Source organism: Chrysemys picta, chromosome 17, assembly GCF_011386835.1.
Source record: "Chrysemys picta bellii isolate R12L10 chromosome 17, ASM1138683v2, whole genome shotgun sequence".
Classification (NCBI taxonomy): Eukaryota; Metazoa; Chordata; order Testudines; family Emydidae; genus Chrysemys; species Chrysemys picta.
In genome coordinates, this window is record NC_088807.1 from 11,905,735 (window position 1) to 11,922,201 (window position 16,467).

Consider the following 16,467-nt stretch of genomic DNA (forward strand, 5'->3'; position numbering starts at 1 on the left):
TAACATGGGATCTGCTACCAACAGAGGCAGTGACACCATTTACATCATGGCCTGCATTCCATTTTCAAGTTTCAATGTAGAGTCCTTTCAATGTGTTCATTTTCTTTGATACTGTGTCTCTTTGCAGTGGAGTTATGGTTCTTGGTGGATACAAAAAGGAATTGGGGGAGTCTATTTAAAAATGCAGTAATGTACGAGCAGCGCTGCTTAGATCTAGCAAATGCTCATACATGCATTTCACAAAGCAGCCCAAATAAAGACTCCATCAAAGGCAGGAGAGAATGGGTGAGGTCTAGTAATAAAAACATTATTATCCCCATTCCTGAATATTGGTGGAACACATGGGAAGAAAATGATATAGACTTACTTATTCTCTGCTCTAAATTTTCTGAAAAACAAACGAATGTTTAATGAAAATGACAGAAGCTTTAGTCATGATAGGTGCAAGAGGTAAGTAATTAAATAGCTAAATCACTGAAGACTATATTGTCTTTGGTGGGGAAGATCTCTGGGATTGAGGGGGAGCACACTGTCATGTGATAAATTCATAGATTCTAAGGCCAGAAGGGACCACTGTGATCATCTAATCTGACTTCCTGTATAACAGAGACCATAGAGCATACTCAAAAGAGAAGATTATTTCCTTTTATAGTAACTGAGGTTCTTTGAGATGTATCCCCCTATGGGAGCTCCACTTTAGGTGTGCTTGCGTCCTTGTGCCTAGGACTGGAGATTTTTGGTAGCAATGCCTGTTGGACCATACATGTGCTTCCCCACTTCTCGCGCCATGAGTGACAGCTATAAAGTGATGTGCAATCCAACCACCTTCTTTACCACAGAGTCAATGTCTGAACTCGGAGCAGAGGGGAGGAGGGTGGCTAGTGGAGCACACAAAGGGGCACACATCTCAAAGAACTTCAGTTACTGCACAAGGTGAGTAACCTTCTCTTCTTCTTCAAGTAGGGTCCACTTTAGGTGACTTAGAGCAGTGCCCCACATTGGAAGGATGAGGCTTCAGAGTTGGATTAGTTAATTATGATAACACAGTCAGTCCTAAAATAGCATCTGATGTTGAGTCTTGTGCGATTCCATAATACACTCTGAGCATGTGCTCTGATGTCCAGGTTGCTGCTTTACAAATGTCTGTGATTGGTACATTGTTCAGGAAAGCTATAGAGCTGGAAAGTGGTCACATAGAGTGTGTTCGAGTCCCTGGTGCGGGCAGCAAATCATGTTGAAATTAGCAAAAGTGAATGCATTCAGAAACTGATTTTGAGTCTTTCTTTCAAAATGGCAGAACCACTTGATCTTTCTCCAAGAGACAGGAATAGTCATGGTAAGTTTCTGAACAGTTTAGTTCTTTTGACGTAGAAGGCCAGCACCCTTCTAACAGCTAGCATATGGAATAAGACTTCCCATTTACTTCCATGTGGTTTGGGGAAGAAGGATAGAAGATGAAAGAAAAACTGGATGACTATACCCAAAGTACCATCTTTATTCCACCTAAATCAATCAATTCATAGAATCATAGAATGATTCTATGATTCTATGAATTGATTGATTTAGGTGGAATAAAGATGGTACTTTGGGTATAGTCATGGCTTTATTTTTGAAGAAGATTTTGTAGAGGCTTATGCCATGATGGTCCCTTTTTTCTTTACTCTTCAAGCAGATTTGATGTCCACGAGAAAGCCTGTCTTTATTGATAGATGTATGTAGGAGAAAGTTGCCATGGGTTCAAACAGGTGCCAGTGAGGCAGCCTAAGGTGGAGTGGGGTCTTGCACTTCGTGGTATAGCTTTAAAAGCCCTGTAAGATATCTTTATGTCACCAGGTGAGTGAAAACCAAATGATCATAGACGTTATGCTGGAAAGCTGTGGTAGCTTTGAGTTCCAAGATGTAGTCCAGTACTAGTTTTAGAGTAGCAGCCGTGTTAGTCTGTATCTATAAAAAGAACAGGAGTACTTGTGGCACCTTAGAGACTAACAAATTTATTAAAGCATAAGCTTTCGTGCACTACAGCCCACTTCTTCGGATGCATACAGAGTGGAATAAATATTGAGGAGATATATATATATACACACATACAGAGAGCATAAACAGGTGGGAGTTGTCTTACCAACTCTGAGAGGCCAATTAAGTAAGAGAAAAAAAACTTTTGAAGTGATAATCAAGCTAGCCCGGTACAGACAGTTTGATAAGAAGTGTGAGAATACTTACAAGGGGAGATAGATTCAATGTTTGTAATGGCTCAGCCATTCCCAGTCCTTATTCAATCCTGAGTTGATTGTGTCTAGTTTGCATATCAATTCCAGCTCAGCAGTCTCTTGTTGGAGTCTGTTTTTGAAGTTTTTCTGTTGTAATATAGCCACCCGCAGGTCTGTCATTGAATGACCAGACAGGTTAAAGTGTTCTCCCACTGGTTTTTGAGTATTATGATTCCTGATGTCAGATTTGTGTCCATTAATTCTTTTGCGGAGAGACTGTCCGGTTTGGCCAATGTACATGGCAGAGGGGCATTGCTGGCACATGATGGCATATATCACATTGGTAGATGTGCAGGTGAACGAGCCCCTGATGGTATGGCTGATGTGGTTAGGTTCCTGGGTCAGTGGTTTTGTTCAGTAACAAAGCCCGATGCCAACTCTGTCCACATATCTATTCAAGTGACATCATCATAGGACCTAATCACATCAGCCATACCATCAGGGGCTCGTTCACCTGCAGTAGATATATGGCCAAATGCTGATGCCATGTTGTATGCACTAGTTCCGCAATTTTATTGCTTCAACACACAGGGATTGCTGCCTCACTCCCCCTTTCCTGTTGATGTAAAACATGCAGGCAATGTTGTGCATCATTATTCTTATGTTTTTGGTCCTGAGTAGTGGTAAAAATTGTGAAAATGTGTTCCGGACTCAACGTAGTTCCTGTAGATTGATATGTAACATTTTCTCCAATACGGACCACTTGCCTTGTACTGTGTAGTTCTGTAGGTGTGCTCTCCAACCCAGTAAGGAGGCATCCTGGGGACTGGTTTGTACTGTAGAAATCAAGTTGACTAGGGTGGCAAATTTGTGTGTCAGTAAAAAGGCTTTGGTCACATCGAGGTAGGCCCCTGTAAATTCTAGGTGTTGTATTGGTGTCAATGTTGGTATTTCAGGGTTTTATTTCTAGGCCTAGTTATGCTTTCTGTGTAGCAATGAGCATGTCATCTCGAGAAGGGTCTTTGATTAGACGATCATCCAAGTATGGAAATACCATAATTACTTATTTGAAGAGGTACACTGATACCACCGCCCAGACTTTGGAGAATACTCTGGGTGCTGTAGAGAGGCCAAAGGGTACTAATTTGTACTGGTACTGATCCATCCCCAGAACAAATCTGAGGAATCTCCTGTGAGAAGGATGTATGGAAATGTGGAAATATGTGTCTTGGAGGAGGAGGCCCAAGAATAAATCCCCTTGTTCCAGTGCTGGGATTATTGTTGTTAGCGTGACCATTATGAATAATTCTAGCTTGACAAACCTACTAAATTTTCTTCAGACTAGAATAGGTCTCCAACCCCTGTTCTTTTTCTTGATGAAGAAGTAGCTGAAATAAAAAACACTCCCACTGTGTTGAAACAGAGCTCTGCTGTTCTCTCTTCTACAGCACACAAGTGTAGAAGGTGGTTTATTTCTTCCCATAGAAGGCGTTTGTGAGAAGGGTCCCTGAAGAGGGCTGGGTGGAGGGATAGGCAGGAGGGATAGAAATGCAATTGAGTATCTACTGATGATGATTTCCAACAACCACTCATCTGAGGTGATATTCTGCCATAGTGGGTAGAATGGGGTGTGACATTCCCCTCTGGTGTTATCTGGATCGGTGATCTGCTAGGTCACTCCAATCCTTGACTCTGGGAGCCAGCCTTACCCTGCTCTGCTGTGAGAACCCCCACTCCTGGGCTGTTTATGCACAGCCCCTGGTATGTAAGCTACTCCTTGGACTGTGCAACCGAATGACACTTACCAATATGTCCAGTCCCAGAAACAACCCTAGGAACCTCCATCTTGCATTGTCCAGTTATACCCGCTGGACACTGCAAGCTTATATGAGATATGTGCCAGGCTTGTTATTCCAAGGGGAGTCTCTGACACGCTTCGAACCAAACACACTGCTTCAAGTAGAATAAACAAGCAAATTTATTAACTACAAAGATAGATTTTAAGTGATTATGAGTCTAAGCACAAGAAGTCAGATTTGGTCAAATGAAATTAAAGCAAAACACATTCTAAGCGGATCTTAACACTTTCAATGTTGTTACAAACTTAGATGCTTCTCACCACAGGCTGGCTGGTTGCCCTTCAGCCAGGCTCTCCCCTTTGATCAGCACTTAATTCACTTGGTGGTGATGTCTGTAGATGGAGGTGGAAGAGAGAGGAAGAGTATGGCAAATGTCTCTTCCTTTTATCCTGTTCTTTCTTCCCTCTTGGCTTTGCCCCCCCCTCCCCCCACATCCAGAGTCAGGTGAGCATTACCTCATTGTAGTTCCTACTGACCAAAGGAAGGGGGGGTGAATCACAGATTCTTTGTTGCTGCCTAGGCCAGTGTCCTTTGTTCCTGTGAGGCTGGGTTTGTCCCATACATGCCCTGATGAGGTGTGAACAGCACCTCTGAGCTTGGAGAGTTTTCCTGGGCCTGTTTTAGGCCATGAGGACACATTTTCAGCCTCATAACTATATACACAAAATTACAACCTATAATATTACTATAATATTACTTTAACAACTATTATGATAACATCACTATAACAACAATGCTCAGTGCATCATGAGCCTTCCGGAGACACCCGATATGACAAACTTTCTATTGGATACCACACAACCATTTTATAAGGATGAACATGGAGGTGTAGTATGTTCCCACGAGGTACAGAGCATCACATGGGGTCAAATGGTCGACAAACTGATGGAGATTTTCTGATGGTCACAGCACGTAGTCTAGTGGGAGGTACTTGACCAAGTACTCAAAACTGCTGTTTTGAGGTAGGTAGGTGAGATGTAGACAATTGTAATGGGATCTGTCTATTCTTAGAAGGATATCTCTATCATCTCCACTGCAGGTCATACTGTCATTGAGGTGGGAGGAAAGCCAAGGATCAATATCTTGGGGAAGGGTTGTATCTACCTGGTCTTCTCTCTTTTCTGTGTATAAATTTTGAATGATCTCAATGTTGCTTTTGAATCCTTTAGGTAATGGAGGAATTCATAGGTCCGCTTGGTAAGTAGTTTGGAGCTTTGAATGGGAGATCCTCTATGGTGGCCTACCCATCTCATGACCACTGAAGTTCCTATGGACAAAGCAGCTGTGTCAGCTGTATCTAAAGATGACCTTAATGCCATCCATGCCCTCCACTACAATTGCCTGGAACTGTTCCTTTTTGTCCTCCAGCATGTATTCAATAAATTTGCTTAACTTAGAGGACTTTGTGAGACTATACTTTAACATAAGCAGCTCATAATATGAAATTCTGAATTGTAGAGTTGCTGATGAGTACACCTTACATCCAAACAGATCTATCCTCCTCCAGTCTTTATCACAGGGGTCATCTTGGAGTAATATTGTCTCCCTCTTTCATTCACTGCATTGACTACCAGAGAGTTTGGCGTGGGATGTGAAAGAAGTCCATATCTTTTGAGGGGACATAATACTTTTTTTCAGTCCCCTGACATATGGGAGGTATAATGGCTGCCAGACCACTTAGGCTGGATTTAATAAGGTCTCATTGATAGGAAGCGTGATCTTGTCTGATGTAGAGGTCTGCAATATGTCCAGTGATTTGTGTTGTGATTCTCACACTTCCTCCAATTTGATCTGGAGGGACTCTGCTATTCGTCAGAACAGTTCTTGAAATTGTTTGAAGTCATCAGCAGTTGTTGGGATAGAGGGGGCTGGCATGACTCCCTCGTCCAGTGAAAATGAAGAGATGTTGGTTAGAGGTGAAGTCTCTCCTCCTGCTCCTCAAATGATTCTCCTTCAGGAAGTCTGGATGCAGAGGAAGATGGAGAGTGTCTAGGTCTCTCCCTCTGACTATCCAGACTGCCAATCTTCCTGTCTCACACCTTTGTTGGCACCTATCTAGCGCCACACAACCAGACCCTCTCAGTTCCTTCTCTACCACCTGGTCCATAGATTGAACTCTGAAGTAGAGAGGAGGAGGATGGGTAGTGGAGCACCCACAGGGACACCATTTCAAAGAGCCTTAGTTACTGCACAGAGTGAGTAACCTTCTCTTCTTCTTTGAGGAGTGTCCCTGTGGGTTCTTCGCTTCAGGTGACTGTCAAACAGTGTCCCTCTGTGGACAGAAGGGGCTTCAGAGTTGCATGAGTAATTGACGATAATACAGTAAGTTCTACTGTGACGTTATTGACATAAATTGTGACCGTATAGATTATTGTTGCAACCAAGGTCCTGTAGTGGCACCAAATAATGTATAAAAGGGGGTCAAATAAGGTGTCTAAGACAAGATTATGGTTTGCTAGTTATGATTATGCTATCTGTATGTGTGTATCATTTTTGTACTTGAAGTTATGAATATTGGCTATGTACTTGTATATCAATGTGTTTTGATTCTAAGTAGCCTCAATGAAGAATTTGGTCATCTTCTTCAGAAGGGACTATTCTCAGTAAGTGCCCAATCAAGAAACACTTAGCTGACAATGAATTTTGGGAGACAACAATCCACATCTGAGCTTTCCTGGGAACGTTCAAACTAACCTGTGAACAATGGCATTGGCCTGTAAAGAACTGAGTCATGCATGGACATGTGGCTTGTCCAGGTGACTCCAGGCTCCATCTTGCTGCTGTGATCATCCATTGATTAGCATAAATATTGGAATTGGGTAGTGAGCTAGCTATTTAATTTGTGGGCTAGTCCCATTCCTATCTCCCTAGAGAGTGGATAGACAAGATTCTATTCTTGATTTAATAAATTTAAGATGAAGCTTCATGGCAACAACTAATTAACAAAAGAGGCAATTATGACATGGATAATATGGGATCTGCTATGAAATGGGCAGTAACACCATTTACATTATGAGCTGCATTCCATTTGCCATTTCAATGCAGAGTCCTTTCAATTTGTACATTGCTTGTCATACTGTGTCTCTTTGTAGGAGTGTTATGGTTCTTGGAGAACACAAAACAAAAGTGGGTGAGTCTATTTAAATTTCAACCATGCATGAGCAGCACTGCTCACAACCAACAAATGCTATTGACAAAACAAGCCAAGTCATCTGCTCTATCCAAAACAGGAAAGAGGGGGGAGATCTAATAATAAATCAATGATTTTTCTTTTCATTCTACAAGACTCTTACACAACAGTAGAGCAGCACACCGAAGAAAATGCACACAGACTTACTTATTCTCTTCTCCAAGTCTCCTAAGAAAGAAACAAATGTTTAATGATAATGACAGCAGCTTTTGCCATAATATGATCAAAGAGGAAAGTAACTAACAGTTAAAATATTGAAAGCTGTATTATCTTTATTGGAGAATAGCTGAGAAGAAGCAGGTGACACAATGAACATGATAGTGTCTAAGGCCAGAAGGATGCATTTTCATCATCTATAACATGGGCCAGAGAACTTCTCCAAAATGATTCATGTTCATATTAGAGCAGATCTTTTACTGATGGAGATCTTCCAGTGATGGAGGATCCACCACAAACCCTTGTAAATTGTTACAACGGCTAATCACCCTCACTTTTAAAAATGTACAACTTCTTTCCAGTTCGACTTCCAGCCATTGGATCTTGTTAGACCATTCTCTGCTAGACTAAAGAGCCCATTATCAAATATTTGTTCCTATCTACATACTTCTGGAGCGTAATGAGTCTCTTTGAGTCTATCACTATTATACACATTATCTAATCCCTTAGTCATTCTGGTTCTCTTCTCTGAACCCTCTCCAGTTTGCAGCGGCGGCTCCAGGCACCAGTGCACCAAGCTCGTGCCTGGGGCGGCAAGCCATGGGGGGACGGCCTGCTATTCACTTTAAGGGCGGCAGTCAGGCCGCCCTCGGCGGCTTGGCTGCAGGAAGTACGCCAGTCCCACGGTTTTGGCGGCAATTCGGCGGCGGGTTCGCTGAAGCCGCGGGACCGGCGGACCTCCTGCAGGCATGCCGCTGAAGGCAGCCTGACTGCTGTGCTTGGGGCGGCAAAAAAGCTAGAGCCGCCCCTGCCAGTTTGACAACTTCACTCTTCAGTTGGGGATACTGTAACTGCACACAGTATTCTAGCATCACAGCCAAATACAGAGCTAATATAACATCCGTAGTCCTAGTTAGGATCATCCCAATGCCCGCTGGCCCGGTGCCTAGCCAACACTTTCCAATTGAAGGGGTTTTGTGAAGTCCAGGGAAAGGGGTGCAGCCCTGCTGAGACAGAAATTGCACCTTTTCCCATCACACACAATGTGTGTTGAATAGGTACAGCTGTGTGGCAGGAAAGGTGAATGGGTTGCTGAACTGCACTGCCCTGGGGAGATCCAAGAGGGATGGTACCTCAAGGTGTTAACAGCTTCTCCTGGAGATTCCAGGCATGGAGGGGAACAGCACCCTCAGCATTGAGGTGCCAGGGCATAGGAGGCCAGGCCGCTTTTCTCGCACAAAGGAACGGGACCCCTGAGCATGAGGCCTGGTTTCCAGCAGACTTTTTAGCTTTGACGTGATTCCAGGATGCTCTGTGTTTGCTATGTGAGGGGAGAAGTCTGCTCATCAGTGGAGGATACAGTGAAAGGTCCCTGAAGTTCTCAGCAGAGGTTTCCCACTCAAGGGGATGCTCTGGCCTTCAGGGCAGGGTATTAAACCCCACAGAGTGGTTTAAGAGTTATAGAATGGTGGAATCTAGAACTAGCTGCTAAACATTTCCCTGATAAAACCCCACTCTGTGTGACCGTCTCAGAAGCCAAAGCAAACTCACCTATGCAATGCAGCCATTGCTTTGAAAAAGGAGACGCATCTCTGCATCTCACCTATTTGTCTTTGTTTTTGCCGGAAATTGGGTTAATGAACATTTGTTTCCTCTCATCAGCCCCAGTCTGACAACCCAACCCTGAACAAGCAGAGAGACAATCTGCCAATAAAAAATACTCAGCCCCTCCTCAGTCCCAATTGCAAACTTCACTCACTTCCAGGGGAAAGCCCTCTCAACAGTTAATAAAAACCTGCCTCCACCACTTTCATCAATTGTAAAATGACTGACCCTTCCCCTTCCAAGCTGCAGAGGTCAAAGGCAACTTACTCTTTTCCTCCTTGAGTCGGGCTGCAAAAAAAAAAGGACACATTTCAACATATGCACTTTATTGTTACCAAATTAGGGGCCCAATCCTAATCCCAGTAGTCAATGGAAGTCTTGCCACTGAATTCACTGAAGGAAGGGTCAAGTCTTGGATTAAGTGGTGCTCATTTTTTTTCTGACATCCCCACTCTGCCCCCACGTGATTGTGTAGTTAAATGGAACCTTAATAATTACTTCATGAATTTGTTCTGTAAAAGAGGCATAGGGTCAGCAGAGGTTACATTAAGTGGTAACATTTTCCTCATGTATCTGAGTGTAAATGACACAAAGCTGGTGCAGACTTACTGATTTGCTTCTGCGGGGCTTCTGAACAGGAAATGTTACAATGATATAAAATGCTTATTTTTCAAACCAGGTAAAAGTTGTACTTCATTTTCTCTGCTAAAGCTTTCATGACATTATCAGTTACATCACACTAAATATGCAGGGGTTGGGAGCAATTGGGAAATGCAGAATCAAAGAAGTGGGTTTTGCATGTAGCTGGGGAACCTGAGAGGTTTGGACCATTCTGGTTTTGTGCAGTATTGAGTTATGTAGTCTGAGCCCACCTCCCACGCAGATTCATGTTCTGTCTCACAAGCCTCCCCCTGTTGGGTGACAAAGTTCAGGCTCCAGTGGAGAATAGGTGTCAGTGAGGGTCATAGTCTCAAAAAATAAATGGAAAGTCATTTCAAAATGAAAAATCAGAATGTTCCATTTTAAGAAGATGGAAACAAAGTTATGACTTCACTGAAACACTTTCTTTCTTTCTTTCTTTCTTTCTTTCTTTCTTTCTTTCCCCCATCCCTCTGTAGTAGAGAGGGAGATAGCCTGGAGCCCTGGGCCTGGTGTAAGACCTGAGGCCTGAATCAGAGGCTGTGAACCAAAGTCAGGCCATGTATTGAAGTAGATGCTTACATGCTCACTGTTAAATATATGAACTTGGCAAAATTATTGCTAGTGTACTAGGCACAAGATATTTACATAAATACAGTACACCTACTACAGATACATCCCAATCTAATACAAAGTAAGATGGCTTCACAGAATAGGGATGTTTTGTTCAAAATATCAGGAACAAAGGGGAGGTAAAAAACAGATGTCATGAAATGCATAAGATGCTACATAAGTTGTTTATCCTAGCTGTTTGGCACTTAACAAAAACCCTTTATGTAGGAATGTGTTGCTCCCTAATCACAAGCCTTGAAGAACGGCAAACTGTTCCCTTGGCAATGAGGCAGGAGTGACCTTGTTCTAGCGCCTATGTTTGGGAAGCTTATTTGGCTGATTTGATTGTTTCCTCGCAACTGGCATTCACGCGCTCAAGAGATGGGTTTGTTATCTTATGTGCATGTATACTGCCTGGCCTTTTTATGCGCAGGAATGTAACCACTAAGAAGTGTTGTAAACAAAGTAAGCAAAGAATAAAAGCCCCAGGAAAAGTTCCTGGAGGTAGAGGGGCTTTTCGGCTACCACAGACCTGGTGTTCTGTTTCCTTTCCTGCGTCGTCACCACAGCTGGTGACCCCGACGTGATAACCCCCTACTCATCGGCTGGATATGCCGAGCGCGCCCGCGGCTGTTTGCCGCCCCTTATTCGTGAGTATGGGGGGCGAACTTTCCAGTGCCCAGAAGGAGCACACAAGAGAGTTCAAGATTACACGGCAGCGATCATTCATCGTTGTCCCGGTCGCTCATATTGAGGACCCCCTAAGGGAAATAGATCGCCAGTGCCCCTGGTATCCGGACTGCAGGTCGGTATGGCTTCTTGACTGGAAAACAGGTTGGAAACTTTGAGGGCATAGAGGAAGGAAAGGAGTAAGTAATTATAGGCATGGGGATTTCAAATCCCCAGGATGATAATTGGAATGGTAAAATGTGTATGAGATAGAGTTTTTGTACCAAGGTGCAAAGCTCTCCTTTATTCTGCAGAATAAAGCAACTCCTCCTTATCCCTGTCTGGCTGTTATTGGCTCTCAGCTAGGTGGACCCGATATTTCGGTAACAGTTTCTGGTGACTCCGCCGGGACTCTCCTGGCTCGGACATTGGACTCCGGACGGCTGCGGCGAACTGGGAACGGCGCCAACGGGGTGTTTCGCCCCTTTTCTCTGCTTCACCGCAGCCCCTGGGGTTCGTGCTCCGATAAGGTGAGTCCTAATAGGATAAGGAGACACTCTCTGGTAAAACCCTCTAAGGATAGCTCTTTGAATTATATGTTAAGTAAATGGCCTTTACCCGGTGTTCAAAAAAGAAATAGTTACACCTTGTGTAGAAATTGATGTGGCTAGTGTTGTGGAAATTGAATTGTGGAGAACATGTGCAGTATATATTGTAGTAGAGGTATAAGAAATGCAAACCTACCAATATAGGTTGTGTTGTCTTGTTCAGATCACTGTGTGTTTGAAAGCAGGAGTTAGAAGTAAAAGGCAATCAAAAGTCCGGGAAAGTTAATTGTGTCCCTTTTTAAGTAAGAATCTTTAAGCCGTGGATAGCTTTGGATCTGGAAGCAAGCCAGAAAGCATCTGTATTAATGCAATTTTCTAACTAATAAGGTAGTAGCCACTGAAACCTGGGCTGCATATGAAACAAATACAAGGAAATATGTGGTAATTCCTCTGTTTTGCCTAAAATCAACAAGAGTATGTGTAATAAAGTAAATATTTTAAGTAATGACTGACTGCCCAGAAGGGGTAGACCTCGAGAAAACAGATGCCAGCTGAATAGCATTCAATGTACCATGCATTTACTGGTACAATAGGAATTATTTTTGTGTTCTTTGTCCTGTCTTGTGATGTTTGTCTTGTGGCCAGAATTGTTGGATTTAATATTTTCATAGGACAGTCTAGCTCAAATTTAAATAGAAGGGTTAAATCAAAAAGCAGATACTTGTTTTATTCAACTTGGAATACAAAGTGTTTGGATAAATCAGGAAAATGTGATATACTAAAGTCTGATATATTTGCTTAAGTAAGAAAAAGAAACTTCATTGGCCAGATTTTTTAATTGAAAAATTGTTGTTAAAATTTGCATACCAACAGTCTTTGGAAACAAGGACATGGAAGGTTAACCCACTCCCCATATTGCCCATGGGATCCTTCTGGCTACCTCAGATTTCTAGCCAGAGGGCTGGGGAGGGAGGAAAGCGATTGGACACCAGAGGTTGTACCAAGTGGACTCCTCAAAAGTGGGCGTGCTTGTCCCGGTTTGTTGCTCCAAAGCTCTGTAACAAAGTTATTTTACTGGAAGAGTGTACATGGCATACATTGAATAATAAGACTAATGTACTGTATAATGGCAATGTGTATGCGTTCATTGTTGGAAAAAAGTGTATAAGTGAAGAGTGAAAGTTTCCTTTGAGGTTAAAAGAAGCCGAGAAAGGGAGAAGAGGAAAAAGCACGGAATGAGTTAACTGAGGAAAAAATAGCTAGCAAGCTCAGTCCAAAGATAAGACCTGGCTGACAGACACGAAAAGGGGGGGCCTGAATGTGCCCAAGCAACTGAGATCTGCAAAACACTGCCAGGCACTAATGAAATGTGTTAGGTTTTTTTTTTCACAGATAAAAGAAGTGCTACCCAAAGACCCTAGCAGCCCTGCCATTTATTGAAACAAGGAAACTGAGTCTAAAGTCCATCAACGAAAGACTGCTTTGGCTCCACACTGGAAAGGCCCTTTCCAAGTCCCGTTAACCGCCAACACTGCTGTGAAGTGCCAAGGACTACCTGCCTGGACCCATGCTTCTCACTGTAAAAAGACCCCTCCACCTTGGGAGGACTCTCCGCCTGATGATAAGCCTATTTCTCCTTCTAACTCGGCTGTGTCTTCTGGACAGCAGGAAAAGGAAAGAAAGAAAAATAAAAAAAGACAAGGTGAAGTGCTAGTAACCTCTCCCTTGTCCACTGACAGACCTACTGTGCCTCTAGATTTTTCTAGAAGAAGCAAAACCATTACAGGGTGATGTGCTAGTAACCTCTCCCCTGTATGATGCTAAACCACACTGTTTCAAGAGAAGAGAAGAAGGAACACTTGCTTCATTAAAACCACAAAGTCCAGGAATTCCTGACTACAAGAGACATTAAGAACTGACCCTGGTGAAGAAACAAAAAATTATACACTGGCAGGAAGAAATTTGTGGAACCCATTCTTGGGAACGTGGTATTGATTAGATTTTAAGGTTTATTCTACAGGCTGCACCCTGTGTTTTGGATAAGTCCTTCAGTATGTATTGCCTTCCCTAATTGGATTTTAAATGATAAGTACCAAAGGCACCTTGTTGCCATTGCCCCTGCCATCTCCTCCATTACACTATTACCCCTGTAACACATCAAAATACAGACAATGACCCAGAAGTTGCTGACAGAGATGGTATTGAATATCACTGAGGCTGGGAAGGCATTGCAGTGGGATCTAGCATGTTCAGGCTTGGCCCACTGCCCTTACAGACACATCAGGAGTACCATCTGATCTGTGGCATGAAGACATACTTGGAGACTTTCTGGGTGGAAGTGCGGACGTTCTCAACGCTCCTTCCAAGCATATGGACCGGTTGAGGGGGTGTGGGCTCCCACATACCGAATCCTGCCGGGTCCATAGGGAGGATGCATGTGGGATTGGGTAATTCACCAAAACATCTGGGAAATTAAACTACCTGGTATGCCCAGTTAATTTTAGTCAGTGCTCCTGGGATTACACCTGACAGGACACTTACTCTTTTAAGCTAATGATAGCTGTGTGTATGTTAAAGCCTCCACATTGCAAGACATACATTTTAATCTCATTACCACTGCAGGCAATCATATTATTTACTGGCCTGCAGATAGAGTTTTTTAAGTAGCCCTTAGGTTCCAGATACCCTTTAATTGGACTAGTTTAGTACCTGATAGATTTCAGAATTTGTTTTCACTGTTACCAGAGATTCAGAAAATCTCTGAAGTACAAGGGCAAATTCACATGCTTCAAAATATATATTAAGTTGAAAAGTATGCTTTCCAGACAGCTTATAGAGTATCCATTTTATGTACTAAGTAGGATGTATTGTGCTTTATGATTAAGATTGTACAACAGCCCCATTATATTATTGCTATGGGAATGTTATTGCTTGTGTTGCTATTAGTTAGCTTAGGATTATGTTATCATTGTTGTAAAGACGTAATAATAGTAATACCTTTCATGTTTATGTTAATCATGCATTGTCATTACATCCAATCAGAACCCCTAAGATTGAAGCATCTGATGTAGAATTTGAAGTCCAGGGCTTAATGCAAATAGAGATTTAAGAAAGTTTGTTGTACTAGAAGTACAAAAAGGGGGGGGGGTCGTGGAAGCAGAGAAAGAACTGTCAGAAAAGAACTGCTATGTATGACAGTTTGTTAGCAAGAGTCAGGCTAACTGTAACCCTGATAACGCGAGATTTGTAGAAGCGAGGATTGTGTGAGGCGGGTGAGAAAGTACTGTGTGAGAAGTTATTGTGACCTTGTATAGATAAGGTGTAGAAAACCTTGTGTAGATAAGGTCTAGAAAATATTGTATGTTGGCAAGAGTCAAAACAAGTAAGGGATTAAGATATCAAGATGGCCTATGTATAACGAAATGCAGCTGTCCCTCATTATTTTTTTTGTAATGAAAGGTATAAATGCAAAGTTTGTTAAGTACCTGCCTTGTTCCTGTTTGCAAACCATTCAATTTGCAATAATAGAGTATTGATTAGGTACAGCTTTATACCCCCTTTGTAGCAAATTATGCCAATAATACTTGTGCTAAAGTAGTTAATTGTTTTACTTACAAACCCCATGGGGGGTGTTTGGCAACTGGTCAAGCCTTATGGGATTGGCGTTTTGCTTTGCTGTTTTGTTTAGTGTATACCCAATCTAGTGGCATTGTGTATGCTACCCTGCGAGAGCGCTTTGTTTAAACACCGCATCTATAAAATAAAATAGGGGGGGATGTAGGAATGTGTTGCTCCCTAATCACAAGCCTTGAAGAACGGCAAACTGTTCCCTTGGCAATGAGGCAGGAGTGACCTTGTTCTAGCGCCTATGTTTGGGAAGCTTATTTGGCTGATTTGATTGTTTCCTCGCAACTGGCATTCACGCGCTCAAGAGATGGGTTTGTTATCTTATGTGCATGTATATTGCCTGGCCTTTTTATGCGCAGGAATGTAACCACTAAGAAGTGTTGTAAACAAAGTAAGCAAAGAATAAAAGCCCCAGGAAAAGTTCCTGGAGGTAGAGGGGCTTTTCGGCTACCACAGACCTGGTGTTCTGTTTCCTTTCCTGCGTCGTCACCACACCTTTAAATATTTCTTTTCGAAATACTCATATTCCCATGGAAAGTTTCTGCAAATCCCTTCATCTAGTAGTGAATACACTGGGCCAGAAACCAGAATACCTGGGTTCTATTTCCTGCTCAAGCAAACATTCCTTTGTGACCATCACCACTTCCTTCACAGGGGGATTGTAAAAGAGCCTCCGCTGGGTGCTCTGAACAGGACATGGGTTCCCGGTTTGGGGGAAGCTCTTTGGGGAAGACTATTCTCCTCCCACCCCTGAGGCAGCAGGTGGAGTGTCAAAATGACCTCAGGTACTATATCTTAAGCACAGTTGTATCAACTCTGTCCTGCTGCACTCCCCATCCAGAGATTTGTCCTACTGAGGATATGTTCAGTTCCAGGAGCACGTAGATGTTTTTGCTTTAATTCCTGACTCCCCTTCAACCTCTCCTGAAAATTGCTTCTTCGAAAATTGCTGGTGAGGTCTCAGATCCGTGACATACATGATTCTAAAGTCCCCTATATGAACCCTCCTCTTCCCAGACCCAAGAGCCATACAATGAGAGCTTCCCTTCTGTAGTCAGGGCTGTTAGAACCCATACAGGGATGCAATGTTTGATCTGTGAACTGTAAGTATTCAGTAAAATAGGCAAACTCACCAGTTTCCTCCTGGAGTTCCTCTGCAAAAGAAAAATGGGGAGAAAAAGAAAACAGTTCAGCTTATGTCCATGGAGTTATAAATTGAAGGGGGTGAATGAGATCTTTTCTTTCTTGAGTGGCATAAATATTGCCCATTGCTAGAGACTATGCACTTGTTAGTCAATCTGCCCTTCCGCCTAGATAGTAGAAAGCCAAAATTCTATTCTTGTTTGAATAAATTT

General features: G+C 42.8%; 1 long non-coding RNA gene across 1 annotated transcript; it reads left to right on the forward strand.

Annotated features, from left to right (window-relative positions):
• The first annotated feature begins 10,496 nt into the window (after nt 1–10,496).
• Nucleotides 10,497–14,623, forward strand: LOC135976328 (uncharacterized). The gene is made up of 2 exons (XR_010593484.1): nt 10,497–10,733; nt 12,679–14,623. It is a non-coding gene; the product is annotated as an uncharacterized LOC135976328 (long non-coding RNA).
• The last annotated feature ends 1,844 nt before the right edge of the window (nt 14,624–16,467 follow it).